The sequence below is a fragment of the Fukomys damarensis genome, unplaced genomic scaffold (genome assembly GCF_012274545.1).
Source record: "Fukomys damarensis isolate Sample0158 unplaced genomic scaffold, DMR_v1.0_HiC HiC_scaffold_1, whole genome shotgun sequence".
Lineage (NCBI taxonomy): Eukaryota > Metazoa > Chordata > Mammalia > Rodentia > Bathyergidae > Fukomys > Fukomys damarensis.
The window spans coordinates 5,775,510-5,788,109 of record NW_022900913.1 but is presented as its reverse complement, the minus strand read 5'-3'; the positions used below and the strand labels follow the sequence as shown (position 1 = coordinate 5,788,109).

Sequence of the window (12,600 nt, the reverse complement as noted above, 5' to 3'; positions counted from 1 at the left end):
CCATCTCTATGGTTATTTGGGAAATTATTTCTGTTTTGAATTTTTCTAGAGCCTGATTGATCTGTTTTGTTACTTCCTGTGCTTTGAATTCAGGGTGTCCTGGTGGTTCACTACCAGATTTTTCATCCTCATTTGCCTTACTGTTTGCCATTGGTGAACTGGAAGTCTGTCTTTGTGTCTTGCTTAAGTGTTTTCTCATTTTTATTTTTGTTGTTGGGTTGTTCTTAGTTTAATCTCTGGGTTATCACTCAAATCTTCCTGATATAGTTGTGCCCTAGCTTCTGTGTCTCTAATGACCCACAGACATTCTCATCTTCATAACATCAGAGAAAGCAGCTCATCAAATCAACCACAATCCTTTATCCCAACTGATACAATCAGCAACACAATATGATCAAGCACAACTTGGAAACTGACCACCTGTGGTAGTCACTAGTCTATCACCCTTAAACCATTTGAATTAAATTGAAATCAACAAGCAGTCCAAAACATGTCTGCAGTGAACAAACTTTTCAATATGGTATATTTACGATTTAGGATGGGGGCTCAGACAGAGCTAGGATGCAAGACCCCTGACCTCAGCTAGCTGATGGCATAACCCCATGACACAGACTGACCTTGGGCTGAAAGGCCCAGATTGAGTTCCCCAACTTTCTGAACAGTTGAACTCCACACCGTTCTACTACAGGTTTCCCACACCCTTTCTTTAAAGATGTTCAAAGTTGGGTACTCAGAAAAATACCCTTTATGGCCACCTCTGCCTCTGCAGAGTGGGTCTAAAGACTGGCACAATCAGGTCTGAGAGTGCGTGCAGTGTGTGTGGGGGATTAGGGGAGTTGTGGGGGTTCAAGGGCACCTATGTAGCTACCTTCCTGGCGCTGGAGTGATGGTGGCTCCCTGGGGAGAGGGTGTGGACTGTCTATATTTCTATTATCATCCTGGTCTTAGCTCCAGAACTACCAGCCCATTAGTTCTGCTACGTCAACTTTCCTAGATTAATAAATGTCTAGAATATTAGTAAAGCACATGTCTGCCTGTGTTTGTAGGTTTTTACTTTTCCAAAGATAATGCAGACTGAGGGAAAAGACCCACCTGATGGTGGATGGAACCACACAACAGGCTTGCAGTCCAGATGGAAACCAAAGAAAGGGTAAATCAGCCTAAGTCTGAAAAGCTCCATTCTGGTTGAGCAGGGCTGTTTTCCTAGTGCCATTGCTTGTGCACGTCAGACTCCAGCACTCCAGCTTCTTCAATGCAGGCTCATCCCAGCAACTCTACAGTGAACTCTCAGACCTCTAGTCTTGGACTGGTACTGCGTCCTTGATTTTTTTTTTTTTTTCTGCAGCTTCCAGCTTCATGGACTGACCAGTTTCTGCATCTTCAGACTTTCTAGTGTGCAGATGGCCATTGTAGACTCTCCCACCTCTGGTCTTGTAAGACTTCTTAATACATATCTTTGCAAAATTATACAAGCAAAGGGTAATCAAAGTATATGGTGAAGGCTTAAATTTTTAAGATTTATTACAGTAAGAGACACATTGTCACTAATCCTTCTCAAATACTGTCCCCACATATTCCAGAGTTCTTGAAAGAATTCTTGAAGCATTTCTGGAAGTCCTTTTCTCTGAGTACCTTTAGGAGATTTGATCAAAATTATGGTGAATATTGGTGCCACATGTAAACCAATTGAAAGGCAGGACTGTTCAAACATTATAGTGAGTCCTCATCCTCCTTATTCATCAGATCTGGCACTATGTGACTTGTATCTCTTCCCAGGAGTCAAAATGACCATGAAAAGTAAACATGTTGAATTGATTCATGACATCATGGCAGCCATGACAGAACAACTAAAGACATTCATAAAGGAGAGATTCTAGAACTACTTCTGAGTGTGCTAAGAAAAATGGAACCATTGGGTTCAAGTGAAGGGGAGTGTTTGGAAGGGGATTACTGCCATTATATTTTTAACTGTAATAATTTTTTTAAAAATTTAAATATTCATATTTTTCAATACTTCACATATATGTATATCTATGTAATAGTCCATTGATTCTGTTTCTCTAGAGAACCTTAGCCAATGCAATTGCTCATCATTTTCTATGTAAAGCCTCCTAGGCTTTCTCCAGCCTGATTCTCCAAATTGTCCAAAGTCTATTATAAACCAGTTTCAAAGGCTTTTGAAGCAAATGGTCAGGTACAATGATCTCAATGATTCTATTTTTCTCGTGCCAATTTTCTACATTAGTCAGCTTTCCTTTTGATGGACAAACTACAAAATGAGCAGAGGTTTTTTTAGGCTCATGATTTCAGCAGGTTGAGTTCATGGTTGGCTCACTCCCAAGCAGAAACTCTATGGTTGCATTGTATGATGGAGTAAAATTGATCACTTCATGGTAGCTGGGAAGCAGAGCTCAGGAGAATGGCATCAATAAAAGATAGTCCCTCCCAACATGTGCCCCTTGTGACCCTCCTCTTCACAATGGCCCTTTTGTGTATGGACATCAGTGGATTAATCCACTGATGAATGTAGTGTCCCCATGATCCAATCACCTTGCTGCAAAATCCAGTCACACTGAGTAATACTCGTACCTGTCACATTCTTATTCATGCCTCCATTTTAAATCAGGGCATGTGGATGCCCAGTATTTGTTTACCTTCCTGTCTGGGTTCAGCTCTCTAAGGGGCAAAACTGTGTGATGTTTGTCATTCTGTCCACAATGCATGTAGTGTAAGAGATGCTGTGCAGAGGGCTGTTTCATGAAGGACTTAAAGAATGGGGTCCTCTTAGCTGCAACTTTCACTGGCTTCATGAACCTCGTAGATAGCCTGCCACACTACCTTCCACCCACAGCACAGGTGAGCATTTTTCAGGGACAACTACCTGGGTTTAATTTCAAGACCAGCTGACCTGTTTTCAGACTCTCCATCTGTCTGCTCTCTCTTTTTTTTTTTAACATTTGCTTGTATTTTCCTATCACTATTATGTGTCATCCTCCGAGATAGTAATTTAGTTTAGTAAAATATATCTATGTAAATGATATATATTTCTTTAACTTTTGTTTTTCTCATTGCTGCTTCCAGCTCCTGAAGCATTCTATGTGAATTTCAGGGGAAAAGTCTCTCTCTTTCCCTAGGTGTTGATAGTCTTTGGGGGGTAAAATTCGTCATATGCTTGTACGGATTGAGGCACTTTGCAATGCTGTTTCTGAACTTGACTCTTTTCCTGTAATTCACCATGTTGATCTATAATCCATAGCAGGAATAGCACATGCCTGTGACAGAAACAAAAATGAACCAGATTAGCTGAGCAGTCAGCAACCCCACTGGGCAAACTCTGGGAGCCTAATACATTTAGACAGATGACTGACTACTCTTTTCAGTTAAATTTAAATCTTTTTCAATTAGACTTGGTATATTTTAAGCACAGAGTAGAGCCTAGAAAACAGCCAGATATGTGGTATGTATTCAAAACAAATTATCAAGTGCAAATAAGATAAAATTATCCTTGAAAATTCCAGATGACACATTTTAAAGACAAATGTAGAACTTTAAAAGCATATTGTCATGTATCAAAATTATACATACTTATTTTTTTCTCTCACTGAGTTTATTGGTGCAATTTAGGTATACAGTACAGTTACATTCATTACTGGGCTCTTGTACCCTTACATGACAGGTCTTGGTTCTCATTTTTTCCCCTTGTCCCTGTCCTCTCTTCACCCCCTTAAAATTTCCCATTATTCTTGAAAACCTAGAAAAATATAATATATTTAATTTCTGGAATAATCCATACATTTAAAATTTTTGTCACTTTTCATCTACATTTTCACTGCAATTATTTTCTGGTAACAGTGGCCCTTTATGATAACAAGGAAAAGTACAAGATCAGTCATTGTTTGTCAAAAAAGACAGCTACTAGAAAAAAAATGAAAAGGGCATGTGACAGTCTTCCTATTTTCAAAGGTCACAGAATCATATAAAGGGGAAAACAACTCATGCTCATACAAGTAACACCCAGGGTTAACACTCTTCTTCTTAGCAATTTATTGATCCTGGGGTCAAAGCGTAATGATTAATTCACTCTCAGCACTGAAGTTATTATTCACTAAATATCCAGGTTTTTTTTTTATTTGCTTCTAAATAGTCATTGATTACAAATTACTTTGAAGGTCAGAAAGAGTATAACTCAGAGGTAACTGAATTTAAAAACCTTCATAAAGAAAGTAATCAATAGCACATGTGCTCCTTATTCTGTGGGCAAAAACAAACATACGATCTGCAGATTACCAGCCAGCAATCAGTGAGCTGTGATTTTAATGTTTGCAGCATATGTTGTTTAAAAATCAATCTTTCCTCTATTGCTTTTACTGGAAAATACTTGCATGATTAAAAAAGTAGTTGCTACAGATATAATGAAGAACTGCTTACAGAATCTTTCCCAATATGTAAAACAATCTACATAAACAATCTTACTGGGATTTTTGTAAAAGGTGAAAACCAAGAATTTCTAGGCTGCTGCCCTCCTTCCTCTACACCAGAAAGTCTCTCTAAAAATTATTACCCAGTATGCCTTTGTTTTGAAATCCACATACCCATGTACTTTTCCTCATTGTACATCTGACATTTTCCAAATTATTGCCTTTCTTAATCAATTTCAAAGTGAGGTCTTGCTTTCTGAGGCTAATTTAAATTTTCTGTCTTTAAACACAAAAGAAAACAACAGTAAATGTCATTACTTATGGTTACTTTGAATGCTACCTTTCCTTATAAACAAGTGTGTAATAATTTTAACTGCAGAGCTAGCAGCAGTTGATTTCTCTAGCATATCCTTGCTGGAGCATTTCTGAAATCCAAAGTTTGAGCAAGATATGTAGATTTACAATCTAGAAAATAAATAGCAGGTCAGATTAAGAAAATATAATACAAGAACTAAAGGAAACAAGAGTAAAAATAAATTATGAAAAATTTGTGGAGTTTTAACCTTTTACTTTCTAGATTGGTTCTGAATGTATTTAAGAAATACAGTGATCAAATCATGGACAAATAAATTAAAATTCTAAAATATGTTGTTTGATGCAATGTAGCATGCAGATTGCAAGGTTTTTTATTGCCAGTTTTCCTACCATAATATCTAGAAGCAGTAAAGGGCAGTTATTGAGACAATGTATGTGTTGCATATTCTGCTTAGTGTTTGGGAGCTGAGCTGTTGGTTATAAATAGCTTTTGTACTGCCTTGGTGCTAGGGCTGCCATTTTAGAACTTCACAGATCAGGTGCCTTTAAGGAGGAGAAGTAATGTTCTCCTCATCCTCGGACAGAAGACTGAGGTCAAGGTAATGGCCCAGGTGGTTCTTTCTGAGGTCTCTCTCCTCAGCTGGTAGACTTCTATTGCTCTCCTTGTCTCCAAGTGGTCTTCCATGTCTGAGCGTGTGTGCGTGCGAGTGTGTATGTGTGTGTGTGACTATATTCCAACCTTCTCTTCTTTAAGGATAACAGATACATTGGATTAGGTCCCCACCCTGCTGAACTCATTTAATTACCTCTTTGATGACCCTTTCTCCAAATGCATTCACATTCTGTGATACTATGTGTTAAGGTTTCAGTACATGCATTTTAGAAATCACTTAACCTATAACATTTAGTGAGATCATAATTTTTATTTTTTCCTTTATATAGTACATGTTAAAGCTATGCAAAATGATGGTTTTGTATATATAATAAAATGACTAGCGTTGTCAAACATATTAATTTGTCTGCTACCTTATTGTTACCTTAGTTTTTGGAGATCAGACCACCTAAAATCTAGCCTCAGAAAACTTCTGGTGTCTGATATATCATTAACCACAATCCCCGTGGGTGTCTAGGTCTCAGGCTCAGTCATCCTACACAGCTGCAGCTTTGCACTCATGACCAACCTGTCCCCATCTTCTCCATGCTGTCATCCCCGCTAACTACCTTGCTAGTACATTTATTTTCCATATCTCGTACACTGGGTCTATACATTTATGAAAATTTTAATATGATGAAAGTAGAACTAAGCATAGAATCAGTGCATGTCTTGAAAGAAAATGGCAAAACTACAAATTGCACCGTTAGGGCGACACACTAATGTTCATAAGGATAATAAATATGTAAAATAGAGTTTATTGGGACTGGCAAGGTAGCACAAAGGAGAGCTTGTTCTGAGCATAAACGTGGCCCTGGGTTGGAAACCTAGCACGACCCTCCAAATAGAATTTGTTTCAGTATTTTCATAGATTTGACACCAACCATTTTGCTTTTTCACCAGTATTTATAAATATATTATCATATTATTTATTTATACCTTCTTAATTCAATAACAGATACAGGAAAGGCAATTGTAGCATATAACCTTAGTCAAACAAAAAAATACCAGAAATGCAAGGTAGTGTTTCCAAAGCAAGGAATGCCCCCCACCTGCCCCGTTAAGCTCATTGGTCCATTTAAAGCAAACAATGCAGTTGCATTCATCATTGGGATCTTGTACCTTTACATGACAGACCTTGGTTCTTATTTTTCCCCCATACCCCTGCCCTCCCTTCACCCCCTTCACCCTTCCCTATTTACAAAGACTTTGTTTTCATTTTTCACATTTTTTCTTTCCCCTTATTTCATTTCCCTTACTTTCCCTTTAGCCATTTTCTTCCTATTTCACACTATCAATTATACCATTTGAACCTTATTTACACTTTTTTTTCACACCAGAGAAATGATTTGATATTTACTCAAGTGTGTCGTATTTATTTCACTTAAGATTATGGCCTCAATGTGCATCCATTTAGCTATAAATATCTCTAATTTCTTATTCTTTATGGCAGGAGCCAGTTGTGCACTGCGGTCTAATTACATTTATCTTTCCAAGACACTAAACATTTCTCAAGTAATTAGTTACAGGGAAAATTGTAAAAATGTCAACACTTCTACCATATAAGGCTAAAAATAAGTAGAGAGTGACATAAAATGATTTGCAGTACTCAGGACTATTTTTTTATTTTTTATTTTTTTAGGACTAATTTTTTAAAAATATGTGAATTAAGGAAAATTTTATAGATCTAGAAATAACTTTTCACCTTTAAACTTCCTAAACTGTTAAAATGTGATTGATTTTTTCATTTTTCTTCCTTCCTAAAATCCTTTTGTATTTAATTGTTGTTTTGTTTTCCTAAGATGGATGCTTGGGGAGTGGATTTGGGTGAGGGGAAAAAAGCTCCTCACTTCACCTGTCTAAACTTATTTTCTACCTGGATTATCAGTGACACCTGCCCCTGTCCATGTCCACCAAATTAATTACCAAGTCTTCCAGAGTCAAGGCTGGCATGTCTGGGCCTAAAACCCTTCCCCTGCATGACTTCCCCAGCCTTCAGATTCCCACCGTGTCCAGTTTAGACACTTCAGGAATGGATTGTTAAGGCACATACAGACTTACGTAATTCTGAATAATAAAACCCTGAAAGACTGAAGTAAAGAATAGAAAAACAGTCAAGAAATGAGTCGCACCAGAGAAACTATTCGGTATTTACACATGTGTGACTTATTTATTTCACTTAGGAGTATATCTTCAATATGTATCTATTTTCCTATGAATGAATCTAATTTCTCATTCTTTATGGCTGAGTAATATTACATTTTATAGAAAAAAAAACACATCTTCTTTATCCAGTTTCCACCTGATGGGCAAATGGGCTGTTTCCAAGTTTTAGCTATTGCAAACTGTGCCGCTATAAACATGGGTGTGCATATATCACTCTGGCATGATTCTTTTAATTCATCCCAGAAGAGGGATGGCTGGGTCCAATGGAATCTCTAGTCCCAGCTCTTTGAGGTGTCTCCATATTGATTTCCACAGTGGTTGCACCAGTCTGCACTCCCACCAACAATGGAGAAGAGTTCCTTTCTGCCCACAACCCCACCAACATTTGTTATTGGTTGATTTTTTGATAGCAGCCATTCTTTGTGGGGTGAGGTGGAATCTCAGTGTCACACATGTGTAAATACTGAATAGTTTCTCTGGTGTGAATAAACTGTAATAGTACATAAAATGCTAATGAGATAACTGACATAGTGAAGTGGGAAGAAAAGGGCTAAAGGTGTAGGGAAAGTGGGAAGGGTAGGGGAAAGGTAATTAGGGAAAAATGAGAAAATGAAAAAGTGGAAATAAAGTGTTTGTAAATGAGGAGGCGAGGAGGGGGTGAAGGGAGGGCAGGGACAAGGGAAAAATGAGAACCAAGATCACCTGTCATGTAAAGGTACAAGATCCCAATAATGAATATAACTGTACTGTATACCTAAAATGTACCAATAAACTCAATAAAAGAAAAAAAAAGAAACATGTCAGATTGTCCAAAAATAGATTCACGCTTAAATATGACAACTGGCTTTAAATAAAGATACTCAATAAAGAGGAAAGTCTTTTTAAAATGGTACAAGAAAAATAGCTATCTATGCAGTTAAAATTAACATCAAATTCTAAGTCACACAGTATACATAAAAATCAACTTTAAGTGGATCAGCCACCTAAATATAAGAGGTAAAATTTAAAGCGTTTTTATGAGACAACATATATGCATTTTTGAATGTGGAAGTAGACAATGTCTTACAAAAGTTACTAGCTATATGGGCCGGGGATATAGCTTGGTGACACCACTCCTGCCTGGCAAGTGCATGGTGCTGAGTTCAATCCCTGTACCACAGGGAAAAATATTAAACACTTGCTGTCTTTGAAAAAATTTAACATAAAGCCAGTCATTGGGAAGAAAATATTTGTAAAATACATTTTGGGTAAATAAAGTATATCCAGTATATTGAAATGATTTGACTACTCAGAAATGGAAAGATAACAACCTACTCCCTTTACACAATGTGAGCAAGAGATTTGGACAACACATATTGCCAAAAGTGGAAGTGTTTGAGTGGCCAATAAGAGGATGGAATGATGCTTAGGGTCTTTAGTGGGAAATACAAATTAAAACCACAATAATAAAGTGTCATTATATAGCTCATCAGAGTAGCTAAAATTAAGAGGACCGACACGTGTGCATGTGTCGGCAAAGAGAAGAAACAAGGAATTCTCATGTGTTGCAGATGGGAATAAATTATGGTACAGTCAGTTTGGAAAATAGTTTGGAAGTTTCTTACAAAGTTAAAAACGAATGTACCATATGTTCACATATCCCTCTCCTCAGTATTATTTATTCAGGAAAAACAAAAACATATGGCCACAAAGCCCCTGTATATAAATATTCATAATATATTTCTTCATTGTGGTCAAGAAAACGAAACAATTATAACGTGCATCAACTGGTAAGTGCATTTTGGTATATTCATACAGTAATTTACCCAGCAGTAAAAACCTGCTACAGACACTTGCCAAAGTGTGGGTGGATTTCACAGTCATTATATTAATATTTCAAGAATATTCCCCAAAATGATTTGCATGAAAATAACCATCCGCGTAAATCAGAATAGCCAAAACCTGAGAACCACCCTAATGTTCAGCCACAGGAAAACAGATAAGCAAAATCATGACCCATAAATTCAATGGGTTACTTAGGATTTAAAAAAAAATACAACTTCTCATATGCGAAGCGAGCTGGGTACATTTCATAGAAAAACAGTCGGTAAAAAGTTCCAGACACCAAGAGGTTGACGTTTTATGGATTTCACTCAGAGAGAACTACTTCAGAATGAAAACATCATCGGTGTGCAGGCTGACTGGCTGTGGGAGCGGGTGGGAAGACACCAGAGGGAAACTTCAGCGGAAGTGGAGAAGTTCCTTAGGGTGCGGGCGGGTGGCGCAGGTCAGGATCTGCTTGCTGAAGTGCAGTTAGATGTGTCCACGACAGCGTATTAAGTTTTTACCTTAGCAAAGGAAGTATAAATAGCAGGAGTCAGGTTGCAAGGGTTGGGAGAAAAACAATAGCGTTGCTTTTGCTTGGCTATGAAAGTTCATCTGGAGCTGTAGCAGCATGTGTGGAATATTCTAACACGGGTGCCCCCAGAAAGCCTTGGTAAGTGTGACCTCCTAAGCGGACACCCCAGCCCCTGCATTCTTTTCTTTGGAATGCCGGCTGTTGCCTCCCTCCTCTCCTATCAAAATCCACTTCATCTCCAAGACCTGCCTCAAATGCCTCTTCCAGGGTTCTCAGATCCATCCATGTCCTGACATACTCTCCAGTATCATTACCCTCTCTCCAGCACTGATCCTCCAGGAAGGCATTTGGATCCAACTTTCTTTTTTTTCCTTTGTTGTTGTTGTTTCGTTACTGCTGTTGTTGTTGTTCACAAAATAGGTGATTTACCGAGGCCAGCCATATGTGAAAAACTAATGCAAAAACAACCACCACATGGTATAAATACTATTCATATATCCATTTTATTTTTAAAGATGCAATTTTATTTTTCCATCTGTTAGTACATGTGTGTGTTATGTAATGATCGCACCTGCTGTGTCGTTTGTGACTTTGGAAGTGTGCATGTTCTCTGTCATTAGATGGTGTGTCTTTTCTTTTCCTGTTTTGCTCATAATGCTTGTGTGGGCTTTAGTGCACGGTAGACACTTGAGGAAACATCTTCTGAATAAGCCAAATCAATGCAATAAACAGTTCTGCTCATTTTCCACGGTTATTTGCTAAGCTGTGTTTGGTCATGTGTTGCACTTGCTGACTCACTGCTCTTACTTTGTGTCAGTCATTTACCCATGGAAGTTCCTGAGTTTGTTACCTGCCTCCTGCTCCAGCATGTGTCTCTTCTGCCTGATGTTTCTAGTACTTTCTTCCCCATTCCCCATGTCACCTCGCAAACCTGCTTTCCTTCTGCTACGTTCCAGAGATTGACACTCCGATCAGAAGTCCCTGTACAGAGATTTCCAACTGGAGGAACAAATAACAAATAAATAATTTTCCAACCTTACAACTCAGAGAAAAGTGTGACTTTGAGTGGTTGCCCAAAAGAAGACCCCAATACACTGACTTCAGTCACCTCACAGAATACCACCTTTAATTATTCCCATGGGCCTCAGAAAACACAAGTTGCATATTTCAACCTGTGACTTTTACAGTAGCACCTACTGTGTGCTAGAGGCAAGAGCAGCATGGATTAGCGATCACCACAAATTTGAGGCAGGATTGTGAAAATGAAAAGCAAACTCTAGCCTGATGTTTGCTAGAAGCCTGGAATGCAGGTAGGCTACATTCCCTTTGATCTCATTCCTAAAGCAAGATGTTAGCTCAGGGAGGTCAACTCAAGGTCACTGCCTGATCTTCATTCTCTTATGATGCAGCTCAATGAAACTCAGGCAAAATAAACCAGTAATGAGCAGCCCCAAGACTTTGGGTCAAATGTCTCATCAGAACGCCACTGTTGTGAGCCACGGTGTATCTATTGTGTAGACGAAGCACATTGATGTAACATCTGGGGACAAGAACCCTGACCTATTTCTGCACTAAGGAAAAGAATAATTTAATAAAAAATGTAATGGATTAAAATTTTCTGGTGTGAGGAGCACAAATTTGAAGTCAGAAAACAACTTTCATTACCCTAGAAATGAAAACAGTCTGTTTTTCAATGACAAAAAATGAGACCTTACTGTTTTGAGTGAAAGCATTATAATGAAATTCTTCAAAGTCTCAGAGAGGAAAATTTTATCTGCTATTAGTTGCATCTTTTAGTATTAAATCATAATTTTCTCACTGAAAGAGAAAGTAAATGATTCCAAGTCATTCTTAATCTTTTCAGAGTGTGTAATTTAATAAATTTGTTTTAAATGAGTAGAGAGATGCTAAACCCTCTTTAATTTATAGTAGTCATTAGGCAGACTTTGTGGCTAGTTTATAAGCCTGGAGAGGAAGTGCTAATATCATATATTGAGAAAGTATGATAAGAGGATGGATTCACCGTAACCTAAGCGTCATTCACCATTGTATTTAAGCCATTCCTCATAATGGTGCCAGAATCTTGAAAGACTTCTACTTTTTACTGATCTTCAAATTCTCTTTCCAACTAAAAATGGCCATAGCTGGAATTACATAAATGCCTTGGAAGATAGGCTATGTTCTGCTTTTCATGTAATTTCAAACGCAGACATCCCAGATTTACCAGTTGCCGTTAATGTTTTCCAAAAATCAAACACGCCTCTAGCTTGAAACTACAGAATTGTACCATTGTATCAAACTCGAGAACAATTATCCACAAAGAATACACAGCCATAAAATACATAGGTTTCTCTCTGAGTCCCGCACAAGATTTTGAACTTGTGTACACAAGAGGGAATGGATTACAGTTCACCCTCTCAGGCCTCTTGCCTGTAGAAGCAGTTCTTTAATAAATATAGGAGGTGTAAAATACAGTTTGCACAACTGTCTGTTGTTAGGTTTTTATCCTTCTAAAGCTACATCTTTTGCAAATATCTTGCATCTCTGGAAGGACGTTTGCAATTCAAGTATGATTTTAAAGTGTGTTATGGCCCCTAGGATGCCCTCCCAATGTGCTTTCCAATCTTACTCTTCATAAGAGGATGCAGTCCTGTTGGACTAAGGCTCCCTGTCCTACACCAATGAAGTTTGGTTTTTATCTGCAAAGCCTC

General features: G+C 38.0%; 1 long non-coding RNA gene across 2 annotated transcripts in view; it reads right to left on the bottom strand.

Moving 5' to 3' along the window:
* Window positions 1-2,953: 2,953 nt before the first annotated feature.
* Window positions 2,954-12,600, bottom strand: part of LOC117286332 — a 43,083-nt gene continuing 33,436 nt past the window's right edge. For both annotated transcript variants that reach the window (XR_004517462.1, XR_004517463.1), the window contains one exon: window positions 2,954-3,272. This is a non-coding gene — a long non-coding RNA (uncharacterized LOC117286332). The remainder of the gene's footprint in view (window positions 3,273-12,600) is intronic.